Source organism: Plectropomus leopardus, chromosome 24 (assembly GCF_008729295.1).
Source record: "Plectropomus leopardus isolate mb chromosome 24, YSFRI_Pleo_2.0, whole genome shotgun sequence".
Lineage (NCBI taxonomy): Eukaryota > Metazoa > Chordata > Actinopteri > Perciformes > Serranidae > Plectropomus > Plectropomus leopardus.
The window spans coordinates 1,516,951-1,541,853 of NC_056486.1; the positions used below are offsets into that span (position 1 = coordinate 1,516,951).

General features: G+C 40.4%; 1 long non-coding RNA gene across 1 annotated transcript in view; it reads right to left on the reverse strand.

Annotated features, from left to right (window-relative positions):
• The window catches only part of LOC121962892, a 68,699-nt gene extending 44,085 nt beyond the window's left edge, over positions 1-24,614 (reverse strand). The window contains exons 1-2 of the long non-coding RNA XR_006107179.1: positions 24,594-24,614; positions 23,457-23,553 (exon numbers count right to left, since the gene is read on the reverse strand). This is a non-coding gene — a long non-coding RNA (uncharacterized LOC121962892). The remainder of the gene's footprint in view (positions 1-23,456; positions 23,554-24,593) is intronic.
• Between the last annotated feature and the right edge of the window lie 289 nt (positions 24,615-24,903).

Here is a 24,903-nt window from a genome sequence, read left to right on the forward strand (position 1 = left end):
CTGTTCCTACTCTACACGTATCTCTTAATAAACGGATCACAAATACATGGTTTCATTTTCAGACAAGGCCAATAATCTACGGCAACGTTGGCTGCTGTGAGACTGGAACGCCTATTGTAAATAAAACTGAACTGTTACATAAACCCAAACAGTGGATAAACTGATATTTTGAAATGATGATAAGGTTGGGTGCTGTTTATATTTGACCTTATGGAATTCAGTAATTGCACCTTGTTTTTTACTACTTCACTCTCTTTATAATAACAAAACTGTAACTGAAGTTGTAAGAAAAAAAAAAGGTAAAATCTTCCAGCTGTTGGGTAAAAGTTCAGGAAGAATTTTTAGGATCACAAAGTGGAGCAATGTGCTGCACCCTGCTTCGTCTAGGTTTTAAAATATAGATAAATACCTGTATTCAGCGCCTTTTTATTGGCCATAAACCTTGTGTTTATGCACAAAAATAGAGAAAAAAAAATAGCGAGGCAAGGCCATGCTGAGCAGAGCAATACGGGCACACCACTCTACAATAAAATAAAATGTTATCCATTTCAAAGAAGAAATATTTAAATGTCATGCCTACATGTGGGACATCGGACGGCCATACAGTCTGAAGTGGCTGTGATCAGCGTCACAGGCAGAGCACCGTCTCACCTGGATGTATCTGCAGGTACACAGATGTGTCAACTAAAGATTTAAAGTAACAGGTGTACGATCATACCGACGTAATTCAGTCAGTTCCCCTAAAATTCAGCAATTAAGCCTACCTGACTGTGGTATAGATGCAAAGTCAAACTATCGCCAAAAAAACAGAAAGGCAAATTGCACCGTAATCCATCCAACAGTTGTGGAGACATTTCGCTCTGAACCGCAACCTCCCGGCGGCGCAAAAGTCAGGATCACCAAATTCATCCTCGGAAAACAGCAATTTCTCTTCCAAAGTTTGTGCCAATTCATCTTCAAGATGAAGAAATTATGACCTCCTGGGGGCACAAAAGTTACAAAGTAAGACAACTACCATTATCAGCTGTCCTCTGTGAAACATGTACATCTAAACCAAAATGTGTGCCAATTCAGCCTCAAGATTTTGACATATTTTACTGGACAGGTGGAAATGTTGACCCCCGGGATCCATAAATGGCCCAAATTGTACCAAATTCCATGTCAACAACAATGTCAACCTCGTGGTGGCTGTAGAGGAAATATTTTGGCTTCACCAAATTCACAAGGATTGATCCCCTTGGCTCCACTGATGTCTGTTTTTTTTAGTTCAAAGTCCAACCAAGTCCAAGTTTCACATTCAGATCTCTGGAGTGTTTTAATGTACTGGTATTGGTCAAAAACCTTTCAGCCAGTGCAGATATGTTACAATAAAACCACTGCCACTTTAAGCAGTGCATGATATCAGCGTATAATCACGCTCTATATTATCATGCATTCGCGCTGACATAACCGACCGCGCCTGGGTTGATAAACGAGGTTACCAGGTTAGCGAGGGCATTATTATGCAGCAGCTTGTCACATTGACACATCATCAACACCATCACCATCCTCATTAGCGTGGTCATTTTTACAGGTGATGCCGCTGGCTGAAGACACCGCGACTCTAACACGAGCGCAACGGTGCTCGGCCGGAAAGAAAAGTACCCAAGACATACAAAAGATCATTAGAGCACATTAAAATCCACATTACAGCTTTTACTGCCTCCTCAGGAGTCAAACGCGCTGGGTGAGTCATCGGCAGGCCCGCTAACTTGCCGCAGCGCGGCCTAATGGCAGCTCATGTGGACGCCTGCCCACTGATTGCAATTTGGCAGCGGCGCGATCAGAAGCTCACAGAGGTATATGATGTAGCTGTATGTGGGCAAACACGGATAGGCTCCACAAAACTCGGCATTTAAGCCAAATGAGGGCGAAGCGGGCATCCTGAGCTGACCCTGGCTCGCCTGGAAAGACGTGAAAGTGCAGTCATCCTCTCAGAAATAACCTCTTCTCATTCTGCATGTCCTCTGGAGATCAACATGTTTCTGCATGCAAGGAAAGGTTGCAACATGTGGGGGAAGAGCTGCTTCTTCGCCTGGACAAAGTAAACATTAAAAAAAGGACTCTAAAGTTTTTAACAACAGTCAAAGAAAAATCTACCTTTTAAACTGCAGCACTGATACAAGCTTGTGTTTGTTAAGTCTCATTTTAGAGGTAAAATGGTGTGTTACCAAACACAGAGCAGCAGAAAATGTTTTTTACTTCATCATAAAACAGAAGAATATGCTGCAAAGGGCCTCTAACGGGAGTCGAACCTGTGGCCTCTGCAGCAACGACACTGCCTTCATTTATGGGGTGCCTGCTTTATCCACTCAGCCACCGACCCCCTATTATATATACTTCTGTGCCTCAGTTATGGTGTTGCATAATGGCCAGAAAAGTGTTTTTTAGATTTTTGTTTTTTTGCAGAACATCATGATGTGACAGTGAAGTTGACCTTTGACTTCTTGAACATGAATGTCATCACTTCTTCATGTCATAATCCTATTGGACACCCATAAATATACAAAACTCTGAGCCTTAATAAAATGTAAGCTGGTGCTTTTTATGAAAATTCACGCACATACAGACATCATGAAAGTTGAAATTCTGCTGCAAAGCTGGGCATTTTAACATGGTTGCCAATGCAGACTGACTTTAGACTTTAGCCTTAAGGTTGCCATTTGGTCAAAGTGGACGTTTGTGCCAAACTCGAAGACATTCCTGAAAGTTGCTCTTCAGACATCACGTTCACCAGTTGTGATTGGGATCGATAGAACATTTCATTTTTGGCAAGAAACTTGAATAACACAGATGTTTGTGTGAAAAATTAGTTTTCCCAGCAATATAAAATGGATGGTAGAGATGGAATTACAACCTGTTTAATGTTCTCTCATGAGCTCTGATTGTCTTAAAAATACAAAGTATATAAACCAAAATATTACACTTTTTTTTAAATGTTGCCTTGTCTTTCCACAAAATAATAGAAAGTATTGATAAAGATGTTAAGGAACCTCAATAATAGTATCAGTATTAACAAACATTAACAATTCCCATCCTTTTTCACCAGAATGGGACGTTTGAACAAATGGACAACCCAAAAACATAATGTCTCTAACCATACCGGTTGCCAGAGTGAAGGCATAAAAATAATAAACACATTACTTGCTCACATTGGCATAACTCTAGTTCATACACCATTTAGGCAAAAACGGTTTCCACGGATACTAAACATGTCGGACTAATGGTTGTGGAGAGACGTAGAATATTTCCATCTGATGTAATGGCGCAGCTGTAAAAAAATCATGGAATTTTGGGTTTGAACATTTCACTCAATATAAACATCATATAGGAGCTGTAATGAAAGCTTGTCACGTCGACTTACACTGAGGAAAACAGGGGTTTCTACCACCTTTAAAGCCACTCCAGGAGAAATTAAAGGTGAAACTCGGGGTTAAAATCTCCCATTGACTTCCAATAAATACTGTAACCCAAGACGGACTCAGTGCGGCTTTTCTCACAGCATCCATATATCCAGCTCCGCTTAAATGTATTATCTGTGAGCCGAGCATCATGCGCGCTAACCCCCTCAGCGTTTCGCCGAGGGTGACTCCTGCAGCGACAATCACAGGATCAGAGAGAGAGGATCCGCAGCAGCGCAGCACCGTCGCCTCCCCCCATGATAAATGAGTTTGTATTGTCTGTCAGGCCGGCTTCCTGCCAGCCCAGGTCACTGGTTATTAAATTACCACTTGCCAATGTCCTAAATACTGATTGATGGATGAGCATGGCAAATGAAGGACTCCTATGACTTTTGTTTCCCGCTCACAGATTTCTCGGCGTGAGGGGAAACCTAGACCAGATTGTTATTGACATGTATTGAATGCAGGCTGGTGGCCGACGTCCTGAATCCTTCTCTGTGGTTTTGTCTTATTATTTCATTTTTGCTAATGTGTCTTGCCCCTACGGTTCCAGATAGTTTTTATTTTTCTAGAGTAACTGGCATAAAGATGGACAATTCTGTTAATCACAAATGTTTTTTCAAAAGTACACAGTTAACCCTCTCTAAGAGTAAAAGGTACTTTTTTTCTTTCCTTTAGGCTGCAATTGCTCCTTTTTAGCATTTTATAGCACAAACTGCAAAGTCATCCCAGAACAACCAGAACATACGAGTTAAAGAAGCTTTCAAAAACTCAAATTTGACGGATTCTGAGATTGGATTTTCTGTCACATTAATGGGTTAAAAATCAAAAACTACTTTTTTTTAACTCTTAGTTGCTATTAATCAGGCTAAATAGTTTTGGTGTGAGTTGCTGAGTATTGAGATATCTGCGGTGGAGATGTACGCTTCTCTCAAATATAAAGGGTGGTGCGCAAAGTGCCAAAAGTAAAAGGTTTTTGGCGAATAAAGGTAAATAATTTTATTTTATTTTGAGCTTCAAGAGCTCCTTTTTGCCATTTTATAGCTCAAACTGCAGCATCATCCCAGAACAGCCAGCACCTAACAGTCAGTACCTTATCAGAGAGTACTCCTGCCAAAGCATTAAGGTGCCTTTTGTCACTTAAAGGGAGTCAACTGTTTTAGAAGTACATGAAATAAAAGGTAGAAATATCAACAAATGCTAAAAAGTACAAGTTAGACTCTGATATCTTTCAGCTACAGCAAGAAACATTTAAAAAGCAGCCTTCAAAAAAGCCAATTTGTCATTTTTCAGAAAAATCAACATTTTTTGTCACGTGTGTGGGTTACAAAGCCAAAAATACATGTTTTTTTCTATTAAATTTAGCGCTATTAATCAGTCTAGATAGTTTGGTGTGAGTTTCTGAGTGTCGGGATATATCAGCCGTCGAGATAGCTGCCTTTTCTCCAACAAAAAGAAACTAGATGGCACTCAGCTCGTGGTGCTCAAAGCGCCAAAAGTGTAATTAGTACCTCACTGAGCGAATTCTCAAAAGTACACTAACAGTCAACCCTCTGTGTAAGAAAAGGTGCATAATTTTCCTCTTTTCCTTTGAGCTCTAACTGCCCCTTTTTATCATTTTATAGCTCAAACTGCAGCGTCATCCCAGAACAACCAGTACGTACCAGTCAGTACCTTATCAGAGAGTACTTCTGCCAAAGCATTAAAGTGCCTTTTGTCACTTGAGGGAGTCAATTGTTTTAGAAGTACACGAAACAAAAGGTAGAAATATCAACAAATGCTAAAAAGTACAAGAGTTTATTGAAGTTTCATTCTAATATCTTCCAGCTACAGCAATACGCATTTAAGAGGCAGCTTTTCAGAACTCCAATTTGATGAATTTTGAGAAAAAAATAAACTTGTTTCTGTGACATTTTTGGGTAAAAACTAAAGAAATGTGCCTGTAGTATTACTTAAAAGTCTAGATTTTATTTTTTAGTGAGTTGAAGAGTGTTGGAGATTTTGGCAGTAGAGATGTCTGTCTTCTCTCCAATATAATGGAGCTTAATGGCACTTGGCTTTTGGTGCTCAAAGTGCCAAAAAATAATAATTTTATAAACTCAACAACAATGTCTCTTTCTTCTGCGTAGTGAGACAGTTGGCAGGTGTAGTTTGTAGAAAAAAAAAAGTTTAAACTGCTTTCAACAACGTCTGTGGATTATCTTGGGTCATGACATTTAAGTTTTTCACACATTTTCTTTTCTGTTAAAATACACTTTTTATTCTAACTTTAAAAGTCCAGATTGCGTTCAGACTTTAAATTGGCTAAATCTGAGTTAACATTATAATCCAAAACTTGATCCAAAATCCAATGGGAAAATCTCATATGCTTTTTGACGAGGGAACGAGTGCGACGTCAGCCCAGCAAAAAAAAAACGTCATCCTCCCGGCACTCATCAGGTAAAAAGGAAAAACGTATTTCTGATTTTGGGGTGAACTGCCCCTTAAGAGCCACATTGTTGGCTGTTCATGTCTTCTCGTCACTTACGGCATCTCTGCGTCTGATTTTAAGAAAATATAATTTTTTTGCAGATACTTGTCACTTTAAAGCAAAGGTTGTGTGCACTGCAATAAAAAGCTTTTTATTTTACAAAAGCATTAAAGTGCCTTCATGTCAATTCCAGCCACATAATCTGGTGAATGGCTGCTTGAAAACGATTTAGTTAAAATGGGAAAAATGAGACTGTTCAGGTCTTGTAATAACAATAATGTTGACTGCTGCGGGTTTGATTTTGACCAAAACGGACAGCGCAAGTTCTGGAAAATCCATCTCCCCGCTCCTCGTTTTCTGCCCGCCCTGATGCCGGGCTGGTGTGTAGTCATGTGGGCTATGTGTACGAGTGTGTGTGTGTGTGTGCGTGCGTGTGTGTGTATGTGTGTGTCTCAGGGGTGTGCTCAGGGTTAGGGGCATTGATGAGTCTGTGGCTGACATTTGAGTGTGATTGAGGGGGAGTGCAGATACTAAATCACTGCATTGTTCTGCTGTCGCTGCATCCTGTCGTTACCGCTCTTTACCGACCAACATGATGCCTCTAATGGGATAATAACCAATTAAACAAGAGCGCCCAAACTTGGTGCTTTGATAAAAAAAAAAAAAGAAAAAAGCCTGAGGTGCTCAAAACCTTAGAAAGTTTAAGCAAAAAGAATGCCAAGAAGTAGAGAAGTGGCTGTTGAAAATGATTAGCTGTGTCTGTATTCAGCAGTCACAAAGAAGATTTTTGGCTGCAAAGACTTCATCAGCCTTATGAAGAAGTACTGGCTGCCTGTGTTTTTTTTTCTTTTTTTCACTCATTGTTAACTATGCCACATTTGTGTCTAATGATAAGGTAAATGAAAGGATATTTCAAAGAGAACTGGCCCTCCCTGAGTAGTTTCCTTTTTTTTTTTTCAAAGACTGGACAAACTGGAGCAGTTTGGAAAAAGACCGCAGGCGTGCTGAATGATTGTCAGCCATGCAAATAATCACTTACTTACACTCAGTGAGTTTGCTTCGGATAAGGCAAATTACCATTTGAAAATGAGCTCAAAAACACTTTGGGCGAAAAGCTTGCATCATGATTCTTAGTTATATTATCGCGGATACGTAACTACTCATACATACACACAAGTGCTGACAAACATGCACAAACACACGGCTCTGTGCAGCCTCCTAACTGGCTGCAGGGATCTCATATGAATGCTCTGATCTGATGGAAGGGTTGTTGCGTCGAGCTGAAATTGGTTTTCAGCCAGTCAGATGCTGCCTCTGCTTTATTTTCTGGTTGCTGATTGTTTGAAGGCATTTCTGCAACATTATACACAAGTTTAAATGTGGGATGGTGAGAGGGCAAAGCATGACTCAAACCTGCACTACTGTTAATACACATCTGCTCCTTTTCCACTGCAGGAAATCTAATGTAGCGCATCTCTCAGCCCTGTTAAAAACGTGATACTATGAACTCAAATTGTCGTTGTTTTGTTTAATACACTCATTACACAGTGTGTGCTTTGGCTGCCAAGACGCATATCTGCATGTTTGATATATATGCATGTGTATATATAAGAACATTTAAAATAAATGTATAGATATATTTAAAAAAAGTGATACTAAATCCAAGTTCAGGTTACTTTTAAGTCATGCATGCAGCACTTTTGGTCAAACCTAGTCAATAAAATGCGTAACCAACTCCTAATCCAACTCGAAAAATACAAGAAAGTGTAAGCTGACGTCCAAGCCCTGATGAGCATTCTTAGAAAACGAGAGCTTGCACGAGCACAAGTCTTCAACATACCACCTAATGGCAAACCAATATGAACCAGATATGACGATATGACGAACACATCGGCTGCGTCACAGAGCATCACGTCACCACGCTTGTAACCAGGACAGCTGCGTATCCTGATGAGTTCACCCACTCATTATAAACATTAAAGCCCGGCTCACACCGTACGATTTTGGGCTGTCTCAGACAAAAGATAACCATCGTGGCAGGTGCAGTCAAAGACAGCCCGGGATACATATCTGACAGTGATATTTGGGATGAGAATCTCAAGGGGATGAGAAAGTCACAGCTGTCATGACCGACGTCCACTAACCAGCCAACAGAACTGCAGCATGAAATGACGCACTGACCAGCACAACATTTCTAAATGCTAATAGATGCTCAAACTTACTTTGAGCTTTGCAAAATTGGCGGGCCAAGTTGTCCTCTTTTCCCCAGCCATGGCCGCATCCAAATTCCCTTCCTCTTCCCTCGACTTTGTTTACATTTTTCTCTACAACTACAGCTGCGTAGATGAATGACGCACGCCAACGACCCTCTGTTCATGCTTACTGACGTCGATGGACGTAGGTCGTAGCCAGCGATTCAGTGATATCGCACAGTCTGCACACATCAAATCTGATGTCGTACCAAAGTTTATTCAGATCCATGTCACAAAATGTAGCTGCGCTAAACTTCTCAGTCTGCAGGAGCTTAAGATGCTGCTGGTGTCAGTAAATAGGAACAACAGGTGCAGGTGTTTTGATGCATGTCTACCATGTTGCCCTTTATCACTTTTGAATGATAAAAAATAGTTTTTAAAAGGGAGATTTTGCAGGATATATGCACGAAGAGACCTGACTACAGCACTGAAAGCCTTTTTAATCACCTTTCATGGGAGACAAGAATGCACTCTCACTGGACAAATGATGGTATAAAATTAAAATGCAATCGACAGTCAACAAATCTGCGTGCTAATTAATCTAAAAAATGTCCTTTGTCCTGGCAGGAAGCTCCCTGGACTGTCAGACAGGTGCTGGACTGAGTGTGTCCTCTGGACTGACAGTGTATCAGGGTGAATGGCCAGGTTATAAAAAGCCCTTTAAGCCCATCTTATCCTTTTACTTGCTGAGTCTATGGCTGAATTCGAAGCTACTGTCAACAATATGAAGTTCCCGGCCCGGATTGGGAGGTAAGCAAAGTTTAAGCTACAGTGCTGAACTAATGCCAGTTTGATTAAATGCTCTGGATACAAACAGCAGGGGTTTTTGATCCCTTCACATTATAGTTTTTGGGGCTTACGGAGATTCCCTCATTGTGCTGCTCCCTTTCTGACCTTCGTCAGCTGCGGCCAATCCATTATATCATCACAACATGACGATAGCGTGTTGTTCCAATCATCTAAAAATACAGCCGCCGTGAATACTTCATCACAACTGGTGTCATTTTGGTTGAAAGCGCTGAAGCTCAGGCTTTATTTCCAGCAGATGCGTGGCGGAGAATGAACATTTGTTTACATCCCCAGATACATTAAGTGTTTATTTGATAGCAAACACAATCCAAATTGTCACTTAGCGATGCCAGCTCCAAGTCCAATAAGCCACGGGTCTTTAAAAGTCACAAAGTGCTGCCATGTTTAACAGGGTTAAATACACAAACAAAGATGGATTGAATGTGTAATTTGGAGCATTCAAATTTGGTGCAAGAGACGAAAAAAAAAAACAACAATATTTCTCGGGGAGCGTGCCTTGCTGCATATTAATTCTTATCATGGTGATGAATAATCATGCTTCTTAGGAGGAAGAGTCAGTAGAATACAGCGGCACTTTGAGCTGTCATAATTAACAGACTCACTCAACAATGGGCACATTCTCAAAGAGACTTCTTATTAACACAGACATAATGGCTAAAGTGCATATTAAAATGGGTATTTAGAGTGGAAGGGATCAAAACTACCAATGAAAACCCAGTTTTATGGTCGACGTGTTTCATTGTTTCAGCGTCAAATGAATGTCATCCGACAGCCGAGGAGGCCTGGGCCATACTGTACGGCTGCCCCGAGGTGTCAAAAAGCTTTGGCGTGACACTGCCATTACCCACGGGGCCCGTGCACACCTCATTAGCGACAGAGTATCCTTTGGCCACCCATGGGCGAGATTCAGTCCCTCGGTGGCTTAACAAGATCACATTTAAATCTGCGGCGAGATGGGGAATCGCTTCCTGATGAACATTCATCAGCAGGACGCAATTATTTCCAGGCTGCTTGAATTTCTGATCTAGTTTTGGGAGGAATTCATAAAGATCTTATTGATTTGCTGGTGAAAATATGCAAAAAAAAAAGGTTTAAGGGTCAATTCAGCCAAATTAACATTTTCTCATCCACCTTTAGGCAGGCAGAGTTTTATTTTCCCTGGTTTTGTAACAAAGGTCTCTGCAGTCAGTTAATTTATTTGTAGGGCTGCATGATAATGGTCACAATGGCAATAATGATTATTTTTAACAATATTGAGATTATGAGTATTTATCTTATTATTCACTGATTTAGGGGCCAAATGTTTTAACTTCACATTTAACCCTTTAAACTTGAGCATATTGGTTTGATATCTTTTAAAAACCTGGGAAGAGGGCGACATGCAACTTATAAAGAAATGGCCCAAAAATTAAAAAGGAAATTAGTAAACAAAAAGAACTAAAGAGGAAAATGACCCCAAGAAAGAGCTAAGACATTCAATATTTAAGAGAATCACAGTTCCTTCCCAGTTTTTTCCTAATTTCGTGATCATATCTAATAACCTTCCTCAGTTAATTATTAGATTTTTTTTTCTCTGCTTTTTCTGTATTTTTTACAGTGTGCAGCATATTTCTTGGCAAGTTCCTGTCTATGTTTTTTTCTGTTTTTGAAAGAAATCAAATTAATTTTCTCGGGTTTCAAAGAATGAAAAGCTAGTAAACAATGTTTGGATGCATTTATTGACTGGCGCCTGATTTGACATGCAACAGGGTGTCAAATGTCAATTTTGCAGATCATAATGTCCAAAAGAGGAGGAAGAGTAAGATTTCAGGGCTCTGATGAAGACGTGAAATGTGCAGGCGCTACGCCCATTGATTAAAGGCTTTTTAACTCGCTATTTTTTTGTTTCTGACCAGCACGCTCTCAACCCAAGTCATCACAGATTGCTGCATTGTAGCGGACTTCTGCGTCTACATATTTCGCTCTGGGTATCTTTCTTTTTGACAATACCGTTATGTCAGGAAATGCACAAGGTAGGATGGATCTTTAGCCAAAAGGACACCTGGTTAGGTGTACAAAAAATATATCATACAGACAAAAGCGAACACCGAACTCCTGCATGAAAGTCCAGGGTTTGTTGGATCCATCCAACGCCCCTTCCTACCCGCCCTACAGGGACCTTTGTGCGTTCTCAGCAAGTGACAACTGTCAGCCTATCATGCTGCCGCAGCAGATGCCATCCGGCCATCCAAAAGCATACAGTAACATCGTGACCAAGGGATGTATCATGTGGACACGAAAGGTGGCTTTTCATGTCGTGATCTCATGCTAAAACCTATAAGACTATTGACAAAGGAAATTGCAAGTCTAACCTCTCACTTCTTTATTTTAGTTCATAAATGCACTTGGATCCAAGGAGAACCTGTTTTTGATATCTACATATGTAAAATCACACACCTCAGACAACCTACAATACAGATCGAACACTATCATGTTCATATAACAACCAGAAGTGAAAATCGTGATCAATATTTGAGTTTTCTCAGCACTGAAAAATGTCAATTCAAACATTCAATAGCAGAACTGGATAATCCATTAAGCCTGATGTGGACACTTTTTAAAGGAGCTACTTTCTGTCGAGGAAACAGAAAACCAAAACTATCTGCATCTTTTAAAAAAATGCATCTTTCTTGCAAGTTGGGGTTGCTCAAAGTCCAAAGTTGCCCGGACAGGTCAGAGGAAGTGAATGAATAACCCTTTGTCTTCCCTAAAGACGCCCTCGAGCAAAACATCAACACTGTCCCCTTTTTCTCTTCTGCGGAGACGCTACAAACATCATCGACCAGAAGACAACTGCAGACGGACACAGGCAACTCGTCCTTGTCAGCAAAATAAATCAAGAACAAAGAAGTTCCATCTTCTAAATGTTCCCTTACATCATGAGACGGATGGTTAGGGTCCGTAATTCAACGATGAGCCCTGAATTCAGAGTGAATAGCCCGTTCCACAGTGTGCCTGTCAGGGGTGATTACAAGCTTAGCAAGAAAAATGAGATACTGGTTGACCTATTTCTGAACACTTTGTTTCACGCCGTCCCCCCACAATCTCCCCTTCCTCCAATCCCGTCTTTTCTTCTAACCTTTCTTTTTTTATTTCAAGCTCTCGGCCCACCGGTTCTCTCTTCGTAGAGGTCAGGTCAGAGGCCACCTGACTCCACGTTGCCGAGTGCGAGCGACCTGGCAACAAAGGCCTCCGCTGTTGGAGATCTGCCGCTGGGTGCCAAACTTTCACCTTCACCCCCTCCCCTCTCGCCTCTGTGAGAAGAAAACCCCTGCAGGGATGCTTCAATGGGGGGCCTGTGAGCGCTCCGGAGCTCCGAGGCTGCAAAGTTTGGATGCTGTCAGGAGGAGAGTCACACTCGGCGAGAAAAAGGTGGGAAATAAAGGAGGTGACGCACCTCTGCTTTGGTGAACGGACAAAGAGGTGACGCGGCGACCTTTATTGGCCGCCGTTTCGTCCGTTGATGAGCAGCCTCATTTGGCTGTCAGGATTGCTTGTCTGAATACTCGAGGAGCTTTTTATTGTTTCAAATTTTCAATCAACTAATAAAAAAAACTGCTTAATTGAAACAATACGCTATGAAACGAGATGAAAGAGTATTGGTTTCTCAGTGCCACTGATGTCCTGAAAATCCTGCGTGTTGAGTTTTGCAGATAAGAGTTAAAGAAACTGGCAGCGGGCCCTTCTCTTCTCGCAGCAAAGCAACATGGGAGACCAGGGGTTTGGTCTTAAGAAGAAGTAAGTAGAGTTTGTTATTTCACCGCCTTTGACTAAGGTCATACCAAATTAACAGACGACTGACTGAATAAAAATAGCATACCATTAATTCTTTTTTTCTCCTCTCTGCTCATAAATCTTAAAGGTTGACCTGATTTTTTTTTTTTTAATGTTAAACTATGTGGAGAAATTAACAAGGAGGAGGAAGAAAAGGGGGGAAAACATTCAAATAAGCAGCGCGGACTAATTTCAACCATGTCGCCGGCTCAGGTTTCATGTGGGATCTGCGGGGGAGCTAAAAATACTTTTGGTCTTTTGTGGGGGGAAACAATTTAAAAAACCTCACAAAAAAAAACAATGCCGGGCATTTTCAATTAGGCTGGCAGAGATTTTGAAACTTTATGGTCAAGCAATGCTGAGAATTATAATCAATTTTCAGGTGATAAAAAAACATAAACAGTAGGGGGGGGATGAGCCATTTAATTGCCACCACATTCGTTAACAAGCTTAGCTCTTGTCTCAGCGCTGTGCACCACACTCAGCATTCAAATAGATCCTAATTATTTCTAGTTGAAGGTCTTAAGATTGTCAACTCTTGTGTTGGCCGATGATAAAACATGGCTCTTTCAAACTTAATCATTACAAGTGCGTTCGACGAGCATAAATGGCTCAGAGGTTAGAGCTGCATTAGCTCGCGTGCCCATTTTTGGTTGGATGGCCTGGCATCCGCGAAAAGCAGATTACATCCTCGAATCAAACCCTAACTGATGATCGCGCTCCTAAACAGTCAATTATGGAATGTTTACTGTGGTGTTTTGTGGCATTATTTGTTTCTGTTCGCTTGATAACATGCTAGACTGACTTTAGATTGACAAGGATTTATGGGGGGGGAAGCAGCGAACGGAGTAAAAGCCAATCACGTAAACACCAATTACAAGTCCGCTGAGGAGAATTAAAGCGGCTGAATCGAGATTTTTTTTTCTTCTTAGTCCCTTTTTCTAAAAACAGACGAAAAAAGGCGGCAAGATACCGGATGTTTAATGAGGAGAAGGGATGATGGGCAGTGGCCGCATCATAATATGCAAATCAGCCATCTCTGAAATAGTGTCTGATGCACTTCTGTACAGCAGAGGATATGAAGACGACCACTGCTGCTAAATTATTATGATAATTGAGGAGTTTTTGGAGGCAAAGTGAAACTTGTGTTAGTGGAAAAATAAAGCTTTTACAAATGTTGCTATCTGTGCATCTCCACAGCGATATTTTCTCGATACTAACACATTTTTGAACCTTTATTTGTTTTTTAGGGCTGATAAGATGCAAAAGAATTACTAGAAATCCATCACACAAGTGCATCACATGTCTCAGTGACATTGATGCAGAGACGCAACTGCAGAGTTTATCAGAACATGCTGATTGCATTTCAGGGACAACAAGACGTCAGAGCTGCTAGATTATCCTCGCAATGTCCATGCAACGCTGACAAAATGCAACAAAAACCCTCCTGACCTGTCAAGTCAAAAATGACGATCAACAACATCTCGTCTTTTTTGGGCAGCTTAAGAACGTGCATGCCAAAAAAACTGTATCTTAGTGGCAAATAGTGTGATTTTTTTGTCCCCTTTAAAGAAATATTTGACTGTGTCAGGTTTATAGTTGTTAGAGCAGTCAAAACTATTTTCACAAAAGAAGTAAAATTTTAAGAAATGTCCAAAAAAAAACACAACAAATACATGTTTGTACTGCAGAACTTTGGGGTTCCAATCCCATATTCATCTGATCTCATGAGCTCTTATTGTCTGATATTAAACTTCAAATTTTAAACAAATTTTTATAAAAACAAAAAGGTTTTTTACCTAAAAAATTATCTAAAAAAAAATGTACTAAAATAGAGGTTTTTAGAACTTCATATACAACCTCATATATTTTGAAAGAGTAGGTTTGAGAGAAACAAAAATTATAATTTATATCATATTATTGATTATACCCATTTAGCACTTTTTTTTCACGTTTTAATTAGTAAAATTATCAAATAACTCAGAAAAAAAATATAAAGAAAACTACTGTTTACAAATAAATATAAGTAAGCTACAGAAAAAAAAACATTTTCTCAGGATTTTTTATACATTACTTTTTTTCAAAGACAACTTCCCTTTTCGCTACTATTTAGTTCTTGTAACTTTTTTAACTAATATCTTGTGTATTTTTTTGGGACATTTCCATGTATTTTAAGAGAAATCACGTTTGAAAGGGATTCTTAATGTGAAGTGCTTTTAACAAAGTGATAAAAGGACCTAAAATTAAGGATAGAAAACAAGACATGTCCAAACAATCAAAAAGTGATCCTTCAGCTGCCTCCTTTCGCATCTAATCATGGTGTAATTTGCAGCGCAGCTGTGAAACGGAGTCCTCTCGATGTGTCCCGCACAGCGGTGATTGTAGAACAATTGGAAAAGAGCAGAAACAAGAAACTCTGGTGAATGCTATTAATAAAAAGGGACACATCTCGTCACTACCCATCCTATCAGGCAGGGCCAACCTAGCAGGCTTTGAAGATCCTTCTCCTCTCGCTTAACCTTAACCCCGCTCTCATAGTCTCCACGTCATCTCTCGCTCAAACTCTGCCTTTAATGTGGCGAGCCGGCCGGCCTCCTCGTACCGTTTCCAACAATCACGTCACTGGACGTCTTTCAGAAACCGGGATTATTTGCATTTCCTGGTCCGTTTTGAGCTTCAATCACACAAAGGGGCCCAGGACCGCTGAACGAAAAAAAGCGCAGGGGGAAAAAAAAAAACTCACCCCTAAAGTAATGTGGTGCCGCAGAAACTCAAACCGAGATGAATCTTCTCTGTATATTTACCGACTTTTCCTTTGCCAAGGAAACATCAGGCACCATCCTGGATACGCTTCAGTGAAGACGGGCGGCTAAAGCTCTCTAAAGAGGAGAGGGAACAAAGATGTTTTCCACCCCCCTGCACACATCACTCCTTCAATGTTTGCATTGATTCTGCTGTGCATTGATCTTAGAGATGAGGATATTGAAAATGATATGACACAAACACACACTCGCATACACATGTTTGGAGACGAGGACGAGCTCGGGAACCACCACACGCTCTTTTGTTGCAGAAACGAAAGTAATGAAACGTAGGTGAAAGACAAAAGACAGAAATCTGAGGGGTTAGCAGAGACGCAGAATGCTGGAAACTGCAGAAACTGACGGCGTCAGAAACAACTCTGAACTGTTTATCAAGATTAGATTTGGTATGTGTTTCAACTACTGCGATTACTGACCTAATCACGCCGAATAAAAGAACAATTCGCGATTATGTGGCATCATCGGGACGGCTAACAACAACCACGACTGTTTTCAACATGAACCAACTGATAAAATGATCACAGAAGATATTCTGCGTCACAATAATGATGATTATGATTCACTTTTGATAGCACCCCAAATAGACCCACAGCAGTTCAAGGCCTGGATTTACAAAGCTTCGGAGAGGGATTTGATCGCACTGGAGCTTTTGTTTACAAAACAGTTAGCTTTTGCGGGCAAAAAACAAAAGGTCTCTCACGCGCAACATTCAACAAGGCTATTGATCAATAATGTTCGTGACATTATGCAGTGTTTCATTTACAACTGTGGCAAGGTCTGCACGCGACACCGGCTAACAGCGATGTTTTTCTACGTATCCATTTATATTGTGGTGGCATGCAACAATTAAAACATCTGCCGCCATGCACTGACCGCTTTATATTTTTGGAGCTGGGCCGTTCATTCAGAGTGCTGTTGGTATATACCATTCGGGTCTAGTCCAGCATGTGCTACGAGTACGACATTTTTTTTTTTTTTTTTTTCTTTAAGCAGCACATAGTCCACTGATTTTATGAAGTCGTGCAGCTCCTGCACTGTCCACAACATAGTCCTGGCAAACTATTGTATCACAATTATAATGCTTTGTGTTAACAACTGATGGGATTCAAGTCCACCAGACACGTTTATTTTGAAATGGAAGTGCAGGAAAGTTTGAATTAAAACAGATACATTTGAATTTCCTCATATCTGTGACAGAAAAAGACATTGAAACTGTAGTAAAAAGTGGTAAAAAGTCAATATAATTACTAAAACACCATTCTTACTGTCTATTTCTGCTGACAACACGCGGCACGCGGGAAAAAATTGGCGAGCCACCATTTCTCTAGATGTGCTGCGGCAGACGAGCAGCTGAAACATGCCTGAGCAGCGCTGCTCACACAGGCAGAGTGGCTGCTCACACTTGTTAACACGGGTACCAAAAAAAAAAACAACAGGTTCTGCGACGCTCACACACGACTCATGCAGGTCGAGTTCAAGGCATCAAACTGCTGCTGAGGGCGAAAAAAAACGAGTTAAACCTGCGCTGCATTCACATACCCATAAAGATTTCTATTTTTTGGAAACACTGAACAAGAACCTCCGCCAGGCCAAACACATCTTTTTTTAATGCGAAAATAACAAAAAATGTATATTATTGGCAGTCCCGTGTCTGTTAAGGTCAGGTGAGCAGGTGACGTAAAGATGACACTGGTAAGCTGCTGAACAGGCTTAGCGGTAAACGACAGGCTGACAGATTTGCAGATTTCGGTTTTTAGCTGAGCGAGACTAAAGAATATTTGGTTAAAACAAATTAGCGACGCCATTGTGCGTTCATTCTACAGTCGGCTGCCAACAAGCACATGTGTTGTGCACCTACATGAAAGGAAATACCCCTTCATACCAGCAGCATTCATGGAGGGGGGAACTGGAGAGCCTCAAAGCGACGTATTTTCTTTTGAAATACGTATAAAATTCATGCAGATGTGAAGAGTAATTCATGATGATTTAAAAAATAAACTGACAGATATTCAGAAACATAGGTTACCTATTCCACCAAGATGATCTTACTGTAAACATCCAAAAATATCAAACCCAGTGTGAGTCCGGTTGGACACTTTTAAGAGGCAACTACTCTTATAAGCAAAAAGCAAGTCTCGCAGGTCATCAGCAGGCAGACCAAACATGGACCTGCTCATAGACACGTCGCTCCAGAGCGCCACCACTGGTCAAAAACTCCAAACTGAAGTTGTCTGCTTTGACCCAGTGTGGTCCGACTCAGCCCGCGACTCCACTGCTGCCTCTGTAAAATATTAGTGCGAGTAAAACTCCAATCTGCTAATGGCCACATAAAACCACATTCCTCTCTGAGCAGACTTTGTGTGTTCTCTTCCTGCACGCTGACAAAAATAAAAAAATAAAAACCACTTCAGCTATTTGCAGCTTGATTCAAACAACATGGCACCTGTGACTATTCAACAAGGGCACTTTCAAATTGCCTGTCATCAGTAAAAGCTGCAATTTCTGCCACAAAAAAAGGAATAAAGACGCACAGCCGCTGAAAACAGATATGAGCCGGCGTCGTTGTAATCAGGTGGAAATTGTGAGCACACACTCCTGCTGCTGTTGGGAGCGCTGATATATGGCAGCGGCATCCTCTGAGTATATTATGTTCCAAATAATTATTGATTTTCATCTTTGCCTTATCATATTTAGATTAAGCCGACTGCACGGACAAACCTCCGTCCACAGAAACACTGATTTAAAAATTTGCCTTTTCATTTTTTACTCAGGATATCAGTGGACACTTCTCCCCGCGCACTCATTTCTGTAATTGCTTTTTCATATTTTGGTTAATGGCAGTGGGTGTTTCCGTCCAGAAAACACACGCGCGCCGAGACCCGCGCACACACTGACTCAGATCCATAAATGTGCAAACGAGAAGCAGAGATTAATGTGTTGTGTTTAAACCTAACCTTTTCTGTAAGTCAAGCGTTCTGCCGGGTTATTTCTAATTTAAAACTGGAGCTATACCAGCCCCTTTAACATCCTCATCCTTATTAAAGACATTTCAGGACACGCTGTAGCCAGGAGGCACGGTTCAAATATATATGATTCAGTGTCATTTGCAGAGGAAATCTGGGTTTTAGAGGAAGTTAATTCTGCCTTTTGCGACTGCAGCGATGACAGATGTATTCTGCGGTCCAAGGTTTTTCTTTAACAGTGCAGTGAGAGCTGCTGCAGAGCCTGTTAAGTGTCACTAATTACTGTGTAACTCTACTTAATTCAAATTATTCTCTTGATTTAGATTCTCTTATGCTTTAATCCCAGCTTGGCTTTGGAGACTGACCTGACCTTCGCCAAACCACACCTCTGCAGTGACATCAGACAACAAAAAAGCTTCTTTTTTTTTTCTTTCATCATCAGACACATTTTGGAAGGTCTTGAACAAAAGCTGTTTTCCTGCCAATAGGACCAATATCAGAAAATTCTGGAAGGCAGAGACAAGCAAACGCGTTTTATTCATTTGGATTTGGAGGGCTTTTATAATGACAGCTTTACCACAGCCATAAACCACTCTGCAAAATGATGTCCATCCCACACCAACATTTACTTTTGAAAAAAGTCATAATGTAAAACTTTCTGCAGAACTGAAAGGGTGGACACATGCCACAGCACCAAAAAGGTGTTTAAAATACATATTTAGCTGCTTTGAAAAAAACTCCATTGTAAGTAAAGCAAATATTTTTTGCAAAAATATACCAAAGTGGCAAAAATAAAAGAAGTTTTTAGCAGAATGCACAATTTTACCCAAACAGGATGATTGCCTTCACAAACGGGTGTCATGTATTCAACTCTATGACCAAAAAAACTACTGGCTTAATTTTCATTAAACTTCACAGAAAGGTGTTACATGGGCCAATGAGCGGTACACAGTATACATCATTTATAGTCAGGGTGGGATTGCACACGGCTCTCACCTTGGATGCAACACGTAAACATGAAGATGGCTGAGCCGAAATGGTGCAGAAAAGAATTGATAACGACAGCAGTGCTGACAGAGCTAAAAGTGTTAATGGTACAAGGTTTCACACCCATTCATGTATTTGTGGCAGCCTGCCACGATTAAAACATCGACCGTCACTAAGAGACTTTCAATTTCTGGATCTGCACCATTAATTAGGAGCACTGCTGAATTATATGCACTGTTTGTACGGTGTATTCTGGGCACAAATGGAGCAGTAAAACTTGGTGGAACTTAACTGCGCAGTCTGCTGGGTCTAAAAGTCTGCATTCACTCACAGCAGTTGCTTTTGCAAGTCAAAAACTGCAGCTGAGGGAAAAAAGTAGTAATGGAGAGCTCTGCCTGCGCTGCATTCACAAACCCGCAAAAACCTCTGAATTTAGAGAGGGGACACAGAATGATTCAAAGTGACACACATGCATTTAAAAGAAAAACAAAAGTCTGCAGCCACTCTAATCAGCTACCAGCCACACAAGACGTGCAAAAAGCCTAAAAGTTTTAACAATGGCAACAGTGCTGCCAGAGCCAAAAGTGCTCCCGTCATACTGTCCTGTACGAGCAGCTCTTTTGTGCACGCCCAGCTCAGGTAGTGCGCAGGACACAATGGCGGCAGTTATCTAGCCAGTGAGGACATGAATAAAAGCAGTTTTCTGCTACGTTAATGTTCACTTCTGTTCAGATATTGCACCTTCAACATTTGCAAAATAGGGCATGTGGCCTTTGCAGTCGCTCCAAGTGTGCTTTTGGCTCAAAGCTGCATTAATTTTTAATTTTTTTTTTGCAACCTTGGATCTGCAGAATAAGCTAAAAAACACAGCAATGACATATTATCCCCTCAAAAAGCTGCTATGGTGCACATGTTAGCCTACAGCTGCCTATTTACACATCCAGCAGACACAAAGCCACACAGAAACACAGAGCTGCATTTCTATCAAATGATGAATTTAACTCCAATATTCAATCTTTTTTTTTGTTCTGTTTTGGTCTAAATCACGCCAATAACTTTGTCTGTCTGCCATTTAACAGAAAACCAAAACAATGAGCTGAAAAACACTAAAATGCTTCACAGAAATGAAGGGAACTGCAGCACTGATATTGATCCCTGTGGGCTCTTTACTAAAAGCTACCGCTTTTATATCATGATTTGAGCCATTTTTAACATCGAAATAGTGATTAGTGCAGCTTTAATATGCATTATAATGATATTTAATCAGCTTATTGTGTGTTTTATATGTAAAACTTAATCTGCAGATTTCAGTTAAATGCAGTTGAGCATAAAAAAGAGTGTTCATCTCTGAAATGTTGAGGAGTAATTTGATATTATAGAATAAAGTAACATAAAATGGAAAAACTCGAGTCAAATTAACTTAAGTACAGCACACATGTGACTGTCCATCTTTGATATGTCACTTTTCTTGTGCCGACACCTCACTTAAACCAAGAAACGCCCCCTTTCTGGCACCCATCGCAGTTTAAAACAAAAGCTCTGAATTATTTGCAGCTCCAATTTGTCCCTGCTGTGGTACACATACCCAGCGTGTTTGTTTGAAACGAAAGGGTGTGGCAAAAGCCGGGTAATGAAACCCAGCTGCGGGCCGCGGAGACACTGGATGGCTTCCCTTCCACAACGTGGGCCGGAGAGAGGGCCCGGCTCGGAGCGTAACACAACAAGAAAATGGAAAAAATACAAACAAAACGAGTGATTTGCACACAAAAGAAAACTGAATAAAGCGCGGCCCATCCACCGGAGAGAGGTTCTTGTAAACAAGTGGCCGTGCTAAAACAATACAGCTGGATTTCCTCTCTGTTAGCGACGATAATCATCACTCACTGTTTACCACAGTGGAGAGGGGTTCCAGCCCCGAAAGCCTCTGGTTCTCCCCAATAACACAAACCAAGCTGGATTCACTAACTCTATCTCTGTCATGATGCACTCGGAGAGCAGGATTTGGCACCGCGCGTCTCACTACTGTCCAAACACAGCAGGAAAAAAAGTAATGCATGTGTGCAAAGAAAGAAAGTTTAGCTTCAGTGCATTTTTTATCAGAAAACCTGAGTTTAAACCATAATTTTGGCCTACTAACTATGACAAAATTTCTCTATTTTTTTAATGTATTCTAAATGTCCTTAATATCTGAGAGCCGGGAACACTTTTTTTCCCCGGCAACATTTCCTAACCATTCCAAAACTAATCATTTCTCTTTATGGAAAAAGAGCTTATCATATGCAAAGTGCTCGACATCAATGTCTTCATATTCTCGTTTGAGAAATTCATTGCGCGGTGAATTCCCTCGGGAATGCCGCAGCCAAGTTTCTGCCTTGCAAAAGTTTTTTCTTTTTTTTTTTATTCTCTCACTTTAATTCAACTTGGCACGTTATTTCTCAGAAATACCGTCAGGCTCGGGGGAGAAACATAGACGTGGTCTCACTTGTTAGTGCGGGTTTTAGTGCTGAATAAGGATCAGACAATGGCTGAGAGAGAGAGGGGCTGCAGTCTAGCGAGGTATTGACACAGGAGATATTGCCTGAACAAAGTGGATCCGTGAGAAAAGGGAGCGAGCGAGCGTGAAGGAAGAAAAAAAGAGAGAAAGATTATCTTAATTATCATTCAGGAGCTGCTTAGTGCAGCACCTGTGCATGAATAATGTCATTTATAGGCACATTGAGATGTGCATAATTCCCCCTTAAATCATACACATTAGCAGCATAACAAGGGATGAACAAGTCGGCCTCTCGCAGGCTCGACTCGGAGCGAGGGGGTTCATTGTCAGCCCCTCACCTCCCCAATAAGAATGTATTTCTTTATTCAAAGACTCCACTCGTCTCTCATTTAACACTTGCTATTTGGACCAGAGGAGCTGTGAGGTTACATATCCTGCTTCATATTACCACGCTGGGTTTCATTTGTGCACCGCGTGACTTCAAAATCGAGGATATTTTCAGGCTCGGGGAGTGGAGAGGTTGTATGATCGCACTTGTTATGAAGTAAAAAGCAGCGAGGAATCAATGTAATGGTCCTCGGGGTCAGTGCCGATGGAAAAACGGAGCTCGGATGTTAAACAAAGTGGATATTAAAAGATGTTTTGTTGAATCAGTTTCTGTACTTCGTAAAAGCTTGAACAGAACTGCTTTGTCTCACACATTTAAAGCTAAACACAATTTAATGTGAGCCTAAAAGTTCACGAAAGGGACAACTTTTAGGGTTGACCAATATTGGTTTGTCAGGGCCGACACAATTATTAGTAGTTAATGACACCAATAACCAATTTTTGGAACCAATATGCATTTACACAAAAAATAGAGATCTTTCTTCCAATATTTAAAATTTGGAATATAAAAAACTCCAGCACAAAACTTTGTTTAAATGCCTTTAGCAAAAGCTTTATCAAATCTGGAACGTTCAACATCAAATACGGCAAGTTCCCTGCAACTGTTTTTTATAAAGTCAAGCCAAAATTTAAATGAAAATGAATAAAGGAGAATAGATCCCTGCAGTCTTACAAAGTAAAAGTTCCTCCCATGCTGACACTTTCTTTGCACTTTAATGTTATCGGCCATCATAAAAAGGGCTGCTACAAAGTCCGTTCTACTTTTTACGCACAACCAAACAGCCAAACATCACTGGCATCATGCTGCTACAGTGTGTGATTTTAGACAGCATGCCAGCACTGAGGCATGAGCAGCTGTCACAGTAGAGGTCGCAGTATCAATATGTATTTATAAACTATTGTACTATAGTAGTGAATGCTCCAATCTGATACACAGCATTTGCATGGGCGTCAATACAAGCTGCATTAAAGGGACTGGGGATCAGCAAACATGCAGATGTGTGTGGCTTCATCTTACCTCACACTGCACTTCATCTTTCTGCAGAATCTGGGTTTAGTGACGTCGATGAGGAGCGCTGCTCTCACGCCAACCAGCCGGGGATTTGTTCTCTCCTCTGGATGAAAACAAAATGAAGTCAGTGCATGAACTTCATGTGAAATGTGCACATTAATTCTGCAGGATGACTAAATAAGTAGCTGTACCATTTAGCCTTGAAACATGAGCTAATTGGCTTGAATTCTGTCAAAAACACAGGAAAAAGTACAAGAAAACCACAAAAATACCACATCAATACGCCCAAGGTTTAAATATTTGTGATAGTCTGAAAGTAGCAATAGAAAAGTGAAGTTGCTCCAGTTTCCAAATTGTTAAATTCTTACTCTAAATTCAAAAAAGCTGAAACATCCCTCCATTATATTACAATCATTTATATAAATTAATTTCTGCACAAATACTCACACTCATACCGCTCTGCACACTTTTTTTTAACCAACATCAGTCCTAATCATAAATATCAAATATTCACAAATTCTAACACTTTAAATGGCAGGTTTTCGTCATGATGCCACTATGTGTTTACATAAAAAAACACAAAATTATTTTCAAAATACTGTATACAGTATAAAACTATAACTAATATTAGTAGTAGTAGTTGCTGTTATAGTATCAAAGCCAAGTATATATCAATAATTAGCAGTAACATTGATTGTGACAGTGCACATAGTGGAAATTGCATGTATTTGCTCCATATGCCAAATATGTTGGGTTTTTAATGACGTCACCAGGCGGTAAAAAGTAACGATAACGTTACTTTTTTTTTAAACGATAAATTATAAACTTACATAAGTCAAAAGCCCGAAAAGGACACCCAGGAGAGTGGAGAGCGCGTAAAATGCGCCAAACTACGAGAAACAAACCTGAGTTACATGACACAGGTACCGTCACGCGGTAAACCTGCGCTTCTGTCAACACACCTGAGGAAGAGTCACGAGAAAAACACCTGTGCGCGCGACAAGAACGCGCGTTTCAAACATTCACTTATCAACACACTTTAGACAAAGTCCCAGCAGTCTGCGGAGGAAGAATCACAGCTTTTTTAGGCGTTTTTTAGCACGTCGCGACAGTTTATTGACAGGAGACCTAGCTAGCACTTACTTCCGCGTAGGTAGCTCCCTCCAGCCTGACAGGAAGTGACGTCACAGAAAAGGTCAAACTTCCTTATAATACATCCAGGGGTCTGACGTCAAATGAGGAAAACAAAATACGCAAAAAAAGGTTCCCCACAAATAAATTAATATAAAAACTAATTGTACCATCTGAAAATATAATAATAATTATTATTATTATTATTTTAATAATAATAATATAAAACACATTTTTTTTAAAAGTAATAAAAAAAGTTAAATATGTAATGTTACAGAAATAGACAATGTATTTTTGGTAAAAAAAAAATATGTTTTGTTTT